The sequence below is a fragment of the Aquarana catesbeiana genome, linkage group LG04 (assembly GCF_042186555.1).
Source record: "Aquarana catesbeiana isolate 2022-GZ linkage group LG04, ASM4218655v1, whole genome shotgun sequence".
Lineage (NCBI taxonomy): Eukaryota > Metazoa > Chordata > Amphibia > Anura > Ranidae > Aquarana > Aquarana catesbeiana.
Genome location: NC_133327.1, coordinates 39,363,158 through 39,377,210, shown reverse-complemented (window position 1 = coordinate 39,377,210; position 14,053 = coordinate 39,363,158).

Below are 14,053 nucleotides of genomic sequence, written 5' to 3'. Positions count from 1 at the left end.
TTGTAAGACAGTAAATGTAATGGTTGATATTTTATATGTGAACAAGCATGTGTTGAATGTATTGAGTTCGCCCCTGTGTGACAAGTTAGGTGAATATCGGATCTCATAGTAGTGAGTCTTAGATGCTTGCGTAAAAGTGAGCCCTGTAAGGTGGCGGGGATATTCAAAGTTAGTTGAGGCATCAAAAGAGGTGTAAAAAAAAAAAATTATATATATGTATATGTATATGGCGGATACGGTTAATAATTGTATGCTGGAGAAGGGATATGTGTGGGTGGATAGTATCATTTATTTATTTATTTTTTGTCGTTGTCAGCCTAAGTTATGGATTGTGGAGAAGTTCTTGAAACTTAGCGGAAGTACGGAAGTGTATCCAACAGGCCCAAGTATTTCGGTATTTGGTTGGATTATCTTTGGCTTGATGAATTAAATCTTCCTACTCTGATATTTTTTCAATGCGTTTGAACCAGTCAACTAGTGTAGGTGATGCATACCTCTCTACCTCCAGTACAGAGGTATGTATTGTTTAGCTGCATTTATTAGATGAAGTACAAGGGATTTTTTATATGTGGATTGTGGAAGCGATGTGTGATGTAGTAGGTATTGAGCCGGTGTAAAGTCCACAGTATAAGTTGTGATGTGTTGTATTGTAGCATGAATCTTTTCCCAAAATAATTTTATGTGTGGGCAGTCCCACCAAATATGAAGAAGGGAACCTACGTCAGAATTACACCTCCAGCACGAAGATGAACCCGATGGGTGATATATGTGAATTTTTTCAGGAGTTCTGTACCATCTTGAGTAGATTTTATAGCAGTTTTCTTGTGCTGAGACATTGATGGATCCCTTATGAATATTTTCATAAATGGAATTCCAGTCCTCTGTAGGTATGTCCAACTGGAGTTCCCTTTCCCATTTCTGATTTATTGGGCTGCATTTAAGGTCTTGATCGGCAAATAGGAGTGAATAAATCTCTGAAATGAGGTGTCTTTGAGAAGTCGTTGTAGTGCATAGTGCTTCAAAAGGATTTTGGTCTCTTGACCATTGTGAGCTAGATCCGGAACTGTTGAGAAAATGTCTAATTTGAAGGAATTTATAAAAGGGAATGTGGTGATCGGGAAGTTGAGAGACCAAAGCATTAAATTGGATAAATATTCAGTTTTGGAAGAATTGTGAGGCCCTAAGTGTTGGGGCTTCTTGGACGGGAGTTGGATTAAGCAGTGGTACACCAGGAGAAAAATCAGGGTTGTTATTTAGTGGGGTCATAGGACCCGGTGAGGGATTCCATCGGAGTAAATGGGAAATTTTTCTGAAAGTGTGGAGCGTGGGTCCTGTTAATGGGTGTATGGAATATGCTGTAGGTGTTGCCCTAGTGCTAAGCCATGGTAGATGAGCTAGCGGAACCAGATCAATAGATTCTTCAATATTCACCCAATCTTTGGAGAGTTTATGGATGTGTCAGTCGATAACTCTTGTTAGATGGCATGCTGAATGGTATTTATATATGTCCGGGAGGCTTAATCCTCCTTTCCGTTTGGGGATAGTCATTCTATCCCAGCTCAGTCGTGGGGATTTGGAAGCCCATATGAAATTCCTGCAAATTCTTTTGTATGTCGTGAAAAATGATGTGGGGAGTTTAATCGGAATTGCCTGCAATACATACAAAATGCGGGGTAAGACATTCATTTTTAGGATGGCGATACGCCCGAACCAAGAGAATTGTCCCGAGGTCCATTTGAGGAGGTCCGTTTGTATCGTTCGTAATATTGGTAAGTAATTTCTTTCATATAGTTCTCCTAGTTTAGACAGGATTTGGATCCCCAGGTATGTGAGAGCCTGAGGTTCCCAGCTGAAGGGGAAGTTCGCCTGACACAATGTTATTAATGGCGAAGGAAGGGAAATGTTAAGGGCTTTAGACTTTGTAAAGTTAATTAGTAAGTTAGCTAATTTGTTTAAGAGGGCAAAATCTTTAAGCAGGTTGGGCAGAGTGATTAATGGATCTGAGAGGAATAGGAGAATATCGTCCGCATATGCTGCGACTTTATATTGTTTATTGCGGATATCAATGCCTTTAATATTGGTGTTAGCTCTGAGTTTACACAGGATGGGTTCAAGGGTGGGGACAAAAATGAGAGGTGATAGGGGGCATCCCTGACGTGTACCATTGGAGACAGAGAAGGCGCTCGACAGGCGGCCATTGACTCTTATTCTTTTTTTTTTTTTTTTTTTTCTGCCACCTCAGAAAATTCCTAGAGAGACTAATTCAGCTTTCTCGCTCATATATGTCTCTTCTCATCTCTTCATCACTGTGGCATATAAATTTTATTTTTAATGGAAGGACACAACAGTGGTTTACAAAAAAATAGTTATATAAAACCTACCCTCACCTGATGAGGCTCAACCCCTAGTTCCCCTTCTCTAAAGTTTTATCTTTATTTATAAATCTCTCTGTTTCAGATGTCAAAAAGAGAAAAAAAAAAAAAAAAAAACAAAAAACCGCATACATATATATATAGCCCCCCCCTCCCTCCCATCTCCCTCCCATCTCCCTCCCATCTCCCTCCCCTCTCCCCCCCTAACCCCTGTGCAATGCCTATGTTCTATTTGGTAGGTAGTTAAATCCTGATTTTTTCTGCATAACTCCATGTTTTTTTAAACTCCTTCCAACATTTCCATTTATCTACTTCTCTCTTTTCCTCTTTATACAAAGAAAACTGTTCCATGGTATAGGTCTCCTCCACGGCATTTATCCAGTCCCACATCTCCGGACTTTCTTCCCCCCCCCAATTTTTGGGGATTAATCTTTTTGCTGCGTTCAATAAATGTGGGACCAGAGATGCTTTATACTGTTTCACATTCCCTTCTATGCCGTGGAGGAGAACCACCCACGGATCCTCCTTCACCTCGATTTTTGTAATCTCCTTTATCGATCTCAAGATTTTTTTCCAATATTTTTTAATTACCGGGCAACTCCACCATAAGTGAGCCATAGTACCCATCCCTCCACAGCCCCGCCAACACTCTGCCGATTTCCCATGTTGGAACTTACTTATCCTATCTGGCGTTGCATACCACCTTGCCATACATTTATAATTCATCTCGGCCGTTTTTATATCCGCCGCTGAGCTATGGGCCAAAAATAACATTTTATTAATCGTGCTCGTGTCTTTTTGTGTTCCCAATTCCTTTTCCCATTTTTTGATAAATGTGGGTACCTCTGCTTCTTCTTCCTTCAATATTAATTTATATAGCTTAGATACTGTGTTTTTTGTTTTTTCCGAACAACATAATTTTTCTAACGCTGTCAAGTTTTCTCCGGATCTTATCGGTTGAGGTAGATTTTTCACGAAGCGGTCTAATTGCATATACCTCCATTCATCTATCACCCATGTGTCAGTGTTTTGTTTCAATTCAGTGATTGTGACCATTTTCCCTTTTTTAAGTATTTCTCTAAGCTGTACTTTGTCTTTTTTTATCCAGTTCCCACCTATGTCTCTTTTCCCTGGTGCAAAAAACTCATTCTCCTTTAATTCTATCAGGGGAGAATTATAAATCTTATCTAACTGTTTATATACTACCTCCCATGTCTTTAAAACTATTTTTGTCAAACCGTGCGTTCCCTCATCTACCGTTCTGTGATTCGGAGGGTTCCAAATAATAGATCCTAAACGTGTTTTACTATAGTAATTCTCTATATTCACCCATCTTTTTTCTTGGTTATCCCTAGCCCATTCTATTGCTCTTGATAAAATTATTGCTTTATAATATTTTAGGATATCCGGGACCGCAAGGCCCCCTTTGTCTTTATCTTGTTTTAGGGTCTTGAGAGATATTCTTGATCTTTTGTTTTTCCATATTATATTAGAGATTATTGACTTCAGTTTTCTAATATATTCTTGTGGGAGTTTAATAGGTAACATTTGAAATTTATACGTGATCTTGGGTAAGAGGACCATTTTTATGGCGTTAATACGCCCCATCCATGAAAGAGGTTTTGTCTGGAGTTTTTTCCCTTCCCTCTTTATTTCATCCAAGAGATGGATATAGTTTTTTCTATATATCTTTTCCGGGGAGTTCGAGAGCATTATTCCCAGATATTTGATCTCTTTTTTCCAGCAGAATTGGAAATCTCTCTTCAGTTTTTCCTCCTCTATTTTATTCACGTTTATCTTTAGAATTTCCGATTTCCCCATATTGATCTTAAAATTTGTTATTTCGCCATATTGTTTTAATATTTTAACCAATCTTGGTAATGTATTTCCGGGATTACTTATATAGAAGAGCACATCGTCCGCATAAGCGGCCAATTTGTGCTCCTCTTCTCCCACCTTAAATCCTTCAATGTCCGGGTTATTTCTAATTGTTGCCAGGAGGGGTTCTAGGGCCAGCACGAAGAGAAGGGGGGACAGGGGGCATCCCTGTCTTGTCCCTCTCCTCATCTCGAAAGGTGGCGACAGGGTTCCATTGATCTTAATGGCCGCCTTGGGTTTTCTATAAAGTGCTTTGATCCTTCCTATCATCTTTGGGCCTATTCCTATTATTTCTAGGGTTCTAAACAGGAACTCCCAGCCCACCCTGTCAAATGCCTTTTCGGCATCACTTGACAAGAGCAGGCCTGGGAGTCTCTCCTCCCTTCTCTTCTGAAGCAACAATAGGGTTCTCACCCCATTGTCTCTTCCCTCCCTTCCTGCTATAAAGCCTACTTGGTCCGGATGAATCACCCCATTCATCAATTCTTTTATCCTCGTGGCCAGTATCTTTGAATATATTTTTGTGTCAACGTTAATCAATGATATCGGTCTATAACTAGCGCATAAAGTCGCGTCTTTGGCCTCTTTGGGGATTACGGTGATTGTAGCAAAAAGCGCCTCACTACTTAGTTCAAACTCACTTCCCACCCCGTTCATGTACTTACACATTTTCGGGACTAGTATGTCTTTAAATTTCTTGTAGTAATATGTGGTGAACCCATCCGGACCTGGGCTTTTCCCCTGTGTACTATCTGCTATTGCTCTGTATATCTCCTCCTCTGTTATTGGTTTCTCCAAGGCCTCTCTAGAATTTTTTGTAATCTTGGTTAATTTGGCACATTTTAAGAATTCCTCTATCTTCCTGTTTTTATTTTCCTCACTTATCTGGTCACCATTAATCTCCTCCGTATATAGTTCACTGTAGTAGTTTTTAAATACTTCACCAATCTCTTTGGTTTCATAAACCATCTTCCCATGTTTATCCTGTATCTTTCCTATAAAGTTTAGGGCTTTTTTTTTCCTGAGCATTCTGGCTAAATGTTTTCCCGCCTTATTTCCCCACACATATCTTTCTTTAGCTATTTGGTTGAATTTTTCCTTTGTTTCTTGTTCCATCAACTTTTTTAATTCATCCCGTTTATTGATCAGTGCAAGGTATGTTGTTTGGTGGTGTCCTCTGTGTTTTTTATGTTCTTGTTCTAAGTAAAAAATTTCTTTTATAACATTTCCCATCCTATTTTTCCTTTCCTTCTTTCTCCTTGCTCCCTCTTTTATTATTATTCCCCTTATGTAGGCTTTATGTGCATCCCATGTCACCGATCCCGATGTATCTCCTGTTTCATTTGTTGCAAAATAAAATTTTAGCTCTCTCTCTATTTTTTTGGAGATATCTTCATTTTGCAGTAGGTCTTCATTTATTCTCCACAGTGATTGTCTCCCTTGAGCCCTGTGTATCTGCATCTCCATCTCAATAGGGGCATGGTCTGATGTTGTGATTATTCCTATTTTTGAGCCTACTATCCTGTCTAAAAGTCTATGGTCTACTAAGATGTAATCAATCCTAGAGTACGTCCGGTGTACAGGGGAGTAAAACGTATAGTCTCGTGTTTTACCATTCATGATCCTCCAAATATCTACCAGTTGATTTTTATGTAGTTCCTGTTTTATCTTCTTCATCTGTCCGTTATTCGTCCCCTGTGCCCCGGACGTACTATCGATCTCTGGTTCCAAGCACATATTGAGGTCACCCATTACTATAAGTTCCCCCTTCCTAAAATCCATTAATTTCTCCAATGTGTCCTTCAGAAACCTTACTGGGTTTTTATTAGGGGCGTATATGTTGGCGAGGGTGCATTCTATTTCTCCAAGTATTCCTCTGATGAATAAAAATCTCCCTCCTGGGTCCTGCATCATACCTCCTAATTTAAATTGTACTCCTTTAGCCAGTCCTATCGCTACTCCCCTTGCTCTTTTCGATATTGCATCTCCATAGAACCAATTCGGGAATTCTTTTGATCTTAATCTAATATTTGATTCGTGTGTTAAATGGGTCTCCTGCAGGGACACCACCCCTGCTCCATAGGTTTTAAGTTCCCTCAAAATTTTATGCCTTTTTAAGTTTGAGTTTAACCCTTTTACATTATAGGATAGGAATTTAAATGCTGTCATTTTTCTGAGTTTGCTATCTTTTGTACCTCTGGCCTACCTTGAATTACCCCTTTTTCTATCAATGCATATGCACAAATTACCCCCCCCACTCCCCATTCCCCCTCCTCCCCCCACCTCCCTCCATCCATCCTCCCCCCTCCCCCCCCCCTCCCCTCCTGGCCCCAAGTGGGTCCCTAGTTTTCTCCATGCCCCGAACATCAGGGCAACCGACAGACCTGTTTGTACCACAATATGGGGCTCAGTATCCCCTCTCCCCCCCTCCCCCCCCTCTCCTTCCTCCCTCCATCCCCACCCATCCACCTTCCCCCTCCTCTCCCCACCTGGCCCTATATGAGCCCCTAGTTTGTCCGGCGCCCTGAAAGTCAAGGTGTCTGACAAACCCACTTGTCCCAAGGTGTGGGACCCAGTGTAGCCTCTCACCCCTTCGTTAGATTGAAAATTTGAAGGGGTGTTAATCAGCCATCCTCTATTTTTAATGATCTGTGCACTCTATTTTTAATAATCCTCCTCCCCTCTCCCCTAAACATGTAAAGCTTCTCCCCTCATTTCTTTTTTTTTTTTTTTCCCCTTTCTCCCCCCCTCCCCCCCCCCCTCCCCCCTAGTCCCCCCCCATCCAACCCGGTATATCTGGTATCTGTAAGTCCAGTTTTCTACAAAACTCTTCTAAATCTTCGGGGAAGCGCAATTTTACTGATCTCCCCTCTTTGTATCCTATCAGGCAGGCTGGGAACCCCCAGCTGTATCTGATGTTTTGTTGTCTCATTTTTTCTAAGAGGGGTTTGAGGCATCTTCTTCTTGTCAGGGTTTCTTGGGATAGATCGGCATACACCTGTAACTCCGCTCCTTCATATGTTAAGGGTGGTTTTCCTCTTAATTTTCTCCAGATCTCCATTTTATCCTCATAAAATCTAAATCTAATAATAATGTCCCGTGGTCTCTCTTCTGGGTTTCGCCGGTATCCAACCCGATGTATTCTTTCTATTCTTAGGGGTTCTTCATCCTTTTTATCTATAAGGGAGCCTAGCAATATTATGCACATTTTCCTCAGATCTTCTCCCTCTTTTTCTGGGACTGATCGTAACCTTATATTCTGTCTTCTATTTCTATTTTCCTGGTCTTCCAGCTTATAGAGAATTTCCTTCTGGGTTTGTTGTGCTATTTTCATTTGCTGTTTAAGGGTTTCTAGTTCTTTCTTTTGATTTTCTACTATTTTTTCTGTTTCTTCTACCCTATCCAGGAGGCTTCCCAGATCTCCTCTCATCATATTGATGTCTGCTTTAATCGACTTTTCCAGTCTCAGTAACATCTCATTCATCTCTCCTTTTGTGGGGGGGAGAGACTCGGATGGTCTCCCCTCTATCCTACTGCTTTCAGACTCCCCTTCTGATATAAAATCTTCCCTGGAATGTTCTGGGGTCTCACCCGCCTTCTTATCTGTCCCTTTTTTATTTTCCACCTTTGCTTTTCCCTGCTTCTCCGCTTCCATATTTCTTGGGCTGGCTCCTTGTGTCATGTAATGCTTCAATGTACTGACCCCTGGTTTGTCTTTTGGAGATTTAGGGGCGCCTCCTCTTGTTGTTTTATTTGTGCTTTTACTCATCTTTGCCCTTCTTATCTCTCTTATCCGTTTACCCAGCCTTAATTCCCTGCTCTCCCTTAATTAGGGGGGAGCAGAATGTCTTACTGGAGCAGGGGGTACCGAAAGAGGTTTATGGGGATGGGTAGTAGAGGTAAAAGGTAAGAGAGCTGTTCCAGGGTTTACCTCTATCTAGGGGTATCCCATATGTCAATCCTGTTGTGTTTTATAGTGATTTAGATGTTTTCCCAGCTGATTATGTTTATTTATTTATTTATTTTTAAATGTTATACTTCAGGTGGTTTGTTGGTTCTTCCTGAACTTAGTTCTCCCTCTCTCCTCTACCCCTCCCCCACCACAGCTCTGATACAGATTTTAAACCATTTATCTCTTAGGCCGGTATGTATTCCTTCATCCTCCACAACTCAGCTACTTTATGCTGACAACATTAATGAGCTGATGATCACATATATTCTTTTATACTTCCCTGGCGTTTTTAAATGCAGTCCCTTGATGTTTTATCACAATTACCAACTTTCTCAATGATGTTCAGTTAAGTTATTTTCACTCAGAGTTTAAACTTCAGTATCTCCAGAATACACTTGACTTCTGTCCTTTAAGACTTTCACTTCTCCTGCTGTTAATCAGTTCTCTCTCATCCATCCACCTCTCACCCTCTCCACTCTCCACTCTTACAGGTTCTGTGTCTCAGAGAAAAACTTCCTTTGATTCCTCCAGTGCTAATGGCTGAGGGCTACTGCAACAATAAATCTTCTAGCCAGCTGTTTGGGAGACAGGGACGACGCGGGGGAGGAGGGGGGGAACGGGATGCCAAGTCTCCCAGCTATTTCACAGACATCCAGCCGTTCGTAAAACAGGGGAGACGAGGGGGAGGAGGAGGGGGGGGGATGCCGGGGCTTACAAGCTGTTTCACAGATCACTTTCGGTTTACACTTATCTTATTGCTCCGGCCATTCCTAAATGTCCTGGGATGTTTCTCCAGCGGTATCTTTTCTTTTCATGTAGCTGTCATCTTCCCTGCTGACAAGATACACCACGGCTTCACAGAGCGTTCCTCGAGGCGGCTTCCTGCTGCCACACTGGGACCCCTCCCTCCGTGACGGACGCTACGTTCTCACGTCCTCACCTCCCATTGCCCTTGCATTGACTCTTATTCTAGCCGTGGGATAAGAATATAACGCTAGTATCATTAGTAGGAAATTTGGAGGAAATCCCATAGCCTGCAGCGTTGCTGACATGTAGTCCCAGGCCACTCTGTCGAACGCCTTCTCTGCATCGAGAGATAAGAAGAAACCTTGTTGTTTAGACGAGTTTGAGAGCCAATGATGAATATGAAGAGCTTTTATGGTGTTATCCCTGGCCTCTCTGCCAGGGATAAATCCAACCTGGTCAAGAGCTATTAGTTTGGGAATGAGAGGAAGTAAGCGATTAGCAAGTATTTTGGCATATAATTTTACGTCTACATTTAGAAGGGAGATTGGCCCATAATTGGATACTATAGTTTCATCTTTGCCAGGTTTTGGTATCAGGGTAATATGGGCTTCCAGTAGGTCCTTGGTGGCTTGTGGGGATAGATGTAGAGAGTTGAAAGCTTTAATAAAATGCGGGGTAAGTGTCTCTTGGAAGGTTCTATAATAACTAACCGTCAACCCGTCCTGGCCTGGACTTCTACCCGTTTTAAGTTGTTTCAGAGCTATGGCAGTTTCCTCCCCATTGATAGGGCCTTCAAGAGTCGTTTAGTCTGCTGGGGATATGGTGGTCGTGCAATATTGCTGTAGAAAAGTCGCGATTGTTTCTCGTCTGGTGTGGGTGCGGTCAGTCGTGTCTGTGGGGGTTAAGTTATAAAGTTTAGAGAAGTATTTGACAAATTGGGCGGCAATATCATCTGGGGATACAAAAGAGTTTCCGGAGGTGTCTTTAATCTTATGTATGGTAGATGTTGCTTTTTTATGTTGTATTGCTCTGGCCAGCATTCTCCCAGATTTGTTACCGAACTCGTAAAACATTTTTTGTGTCAAAATATATTTTTATGCGTTTCGGTGTTTTGTTTAATACTTCTCGGAGTTCTTCCCTTGCCTGTAATAGTTCAGTGAGAGAGTTAGTGGCTAAGGACTCTTTATGTGCCCGTTCCAGGGCGTGTATTTTAGTGGATAAGGTGGAGATAAAAGTCTGTCTCTGTCTATTTCTGTGTGCAGCCTGAGATATAAATTCCCCTCTCATAACGCATTTAGGTGCTGCCCAGGTGTTGGTTGAGCTGGAGTCCTCAGTAACGTTTTCCTGGAAGTATTGTGATAGTCGCTTGGTTATTTTTTGCGTGATGTCTATGTCAGTAGAGAGTTGTCTTGGCGCCATATCGACTTGGTAGAAAGGGCCAACGGTATAGTTAGAGTCATGGAAATGGGATTATGGTCAGATAGTACCATAGGGTCTATGGTCGCTGTTGTCAGGAGTGATAAATCATTCTGGGAAAGAAAAAAGTGGTCAATTCTGGTATATTTGTCGTGGGGTGCCGAGAAGAATGTAAAATCCCGATCGTTTGGATGCAGTGTGCGCCACATATCATGCAGGGTTAGTTCCTGTAAGTGTGTTTTGATAGCTCTCAGAGCTCTATATGGCATGGAAGTAGATCCGTCAGAGGAATCTAATGTCGGAGTGAGTGCGACATTAAAATCCCCACCTACAATGAGAATGCCAGAGTAAAATTCCGTGAGTAATTGCAAGGTTTCTTGAAAGAATGGGACTTGTTGTTTATTAGGGGCATAGATGTTTGCTAGGGTGATAGGTTTATTATGAAGTGTGCCCTTGAGGAATAGGTATCTACCATTATCATCTTGTTTGAATTCAGAAATTTGTAAGGGGCAGTTTTTAGATATTAATATGGCAACCCCTTTAGTCTTAGAGGTAGCGTTGGATGAATGAAAAACTGTGGGATAATGGTGATTGCCGAGTTTGGGTACGTTGTCGGAGCGAAAGTGAGTCTCTTGGATGAATGCTATGTGCGTTTTACTTTTCTGTAGTGTATACAGTAACTGCGATTTTTTTTCAGGGGTGTTTAACCCTCGTATATTTATTGAACATAATTTTATCTGTGAGTTGGGTTGTTTTTTGTTTGAACCCTTCGCGTCATGTGTGTTGACGTCCGTATCCGCCATTTTATCCGTAATAATGTGGTTATATGTAGAATGTTTGAATGGACTAAAGGAGTGGATATGAGTTCAGTGATTCATGTAGAAGAACTTTCGAGTATCCGTTCAGTAGTAGGGGCCTGTTTAATTGTAAAAGGGAAAAGGTAAGTATAACTAACCTTCTCTATGTCTAGAGAGGTTAGGTGGGTACAGTGCGTCGTCAGAAGAATTAGGCCTAGCTATAAACCTGTATCTTTTGTGCTGCACTGTATGGGGGTTGGTAAGCACCTAACAAAGGAGAAACAATAAAGTATATGTCCATCCCGCCGTTGCCATCTATCGAAGTAAGGGAGTGGAGAACGTCTTGGTAGAGGTGAAGATATGAAGGTATACTTTTCAGTATATACTTTATATAGAACAGTGAAGTAAATGTTTGTGTGTGAACATGTCTGACGTCAGTGCATCGTCAGAAGAATTAGGCCTAGCTATAAACCTGTATCTTTTGTGCTGCACTGTATGGGGGTTGGTAAGCACCTAACAAAGGAGAAACAATAAAGTATATGTCCATCCCGCCGTTGCCATCTATCAAAGTAAGGGAGTGGAGGACGTCTTGGTAGGGGTGAAGATATGAAGGTATACTTTTCAGTATATACTTTATATAGGACAGTGAAGTAAATGTTTGTGTGTGAACATGTCTGTAAGACACCTTGGTTAAGTCTGGGTCTTAGGGCACAGGAGGGAAGGCTGGCTCTCGTCCACATGTTGAGAGCTATGAAAGGACAACAATGAATATATATGACCGTGACCGGCGTCAGGTAATATGATTGATTGAGCCAGATATATTTCTGAAGACAGTGGAGCATAGCGTGTGCCAAATACAATTAATTAACATTTGATTAACTAATAACGCATTTTAAACATAAAGCTCTAAAACATTTCTAACAAGAAAAAGATTGGTCTTCTAACTATCGATATTTAAATTGCAGGGTTAACTGAGGTGCAGAACCTTTCTAAATCATTATTGATCACATCTCACTTTCTAGCTCCATCTTCCTAACAAATTATATTTAGCATAAAGACCCGTTCTGCATCTTGGTAGGAAACCGTTGACTATATGTCTATTCTAGGGGTTTTAGGAAATGAAAGTAGAGGAAGATTGACAAGCGTGAACCTGGGTCAGACTTTTGTGGTCGGGTGGCCGTTAAAGCTGGTATTGTAGTTGTAATATCTCCTATTTCATTATTCTTGTGTTGTCTCTTTCTGGAGTAGGAGAATAGAGCACCGTGAAGTGCAAATGGGGCGGTATCTATTACCTGTTATTCATGTTGCGGAAATAATAAAATGGGGATAAACAAGTGCCGGGTATATTATATGAAAGGGGGAATTGTAACTTATAGAAGGCACTTCACATCAGTAAAGTGTAGGGTTGGTGTTGCTGGGGAATAGGGGAGGACATTTTATTTAGTGACCTGGTCTGTTTATCAGCCCCAGGATGAGATGCTGGAGAGACTATCTACTAGATCTCTACTATCTCTCGACCAGTGTTTCCCTGAGTCAGGTGAGGATAATGGGTATGTATCTCCAGGAGATGTCCTGTACTTATCCTATGTTCAAATCTAAGCCATTGAGGGATCATATACCCAATACAAATACCGTTTAAACATACGTTACCAACAGTGAGCAATGCAGTTTAGCTAAGATAAGATTCCTGTAAAGTAGGGCATAAGTGCTTTCTATGACTTAGCCGGAATGTCCGGTAGCAACCATATATAGGCTGAGTCCTTGTATCAGTCTGATGTTGTACATAGTGCCTTCCAGGGTGGATGTGGGAATCTGCGTGGGTTAGTGAAGGGATCTGTGCATCGATGGTTTCTGTTTATAATGAACTAAAGGAGGTATTAATATACCGCGTCTGTAGGCATGTAATCTCTATGGGGGGGATAGAGATATGAAAACCACGGCGGTGGTCTGCAGGGATAGTACAATAGACAGGTATCCGGTGTAGAAATGGGCGAAGGGGGGGTATGAGCGAATTGTCCGTTAATGAATATAGGAACATAGAAACAAGTTCGGTAAAGCGAGGATGAAAGGGAACCATGAGATCTAATGGTGGCAGTAAACACAGGTGTAACGTGTCCATACAAAGCCCTTGTAGAAAGGGTCAGGCTCAATAGTCCCTGTGTGCTCGCCGGGATCGCGGGGAGTTGGACGGGCTATGCCCTCAATGAACACTGGGATAGGCGGCGTGCAGTCTAGTGCCCGAAGGGGATCTTCTCCGGCGGTATCGCGTTTCTTGTGCATCCATCGGTTCCTCTGGGTGCCTCTGTTGTTTCGCAGTGGAATGGCGGTACTCCGCGTACCAATTAGGGACTTCAACCATGGGGATGCCTAAGCTGTCACAAAATGGCCGCAGGTACTCAGGTACTTTTAGCAGAGCCGTTCGTCCTAGATGAGTAGCCGATAGACAAACGGGGAATTTCCACCTATATTGTATCCCCTGTGCATGGAGAGCCTCTAGTAATGGTTTCAGGTCCCTACGGTGTTGAAGGGTAATGCTGGACAAATCTTGAAAGATCTGGATATGTGAGCCATCATGCTGTAGCTGAGTGGCGCTCCTTGCACTCCTCATGATGTCTTCCTTCAGCTTAAAATCCACGATGGAGCATATAACGTCCCGAGGGTCTGTCTCTCTGCCTTTGGGGCGCAATGCCCTGTGAATTCATTCCATTTCAATGGGGGTTTGCCGTGGTCTGTTTAATAAGTTATTAATCAGGTCTGTTACTGCGGGTGTGAGGTGTTCAGCATCAACGTTCTCAGGGATTCCTCTGATCCTGAGGTTATGGCGGCGGCCACGATTATCGAGATCTTCGATGTGGCGTTGTACTTCCCTCAGTTGTAGAGTATGGGTATCG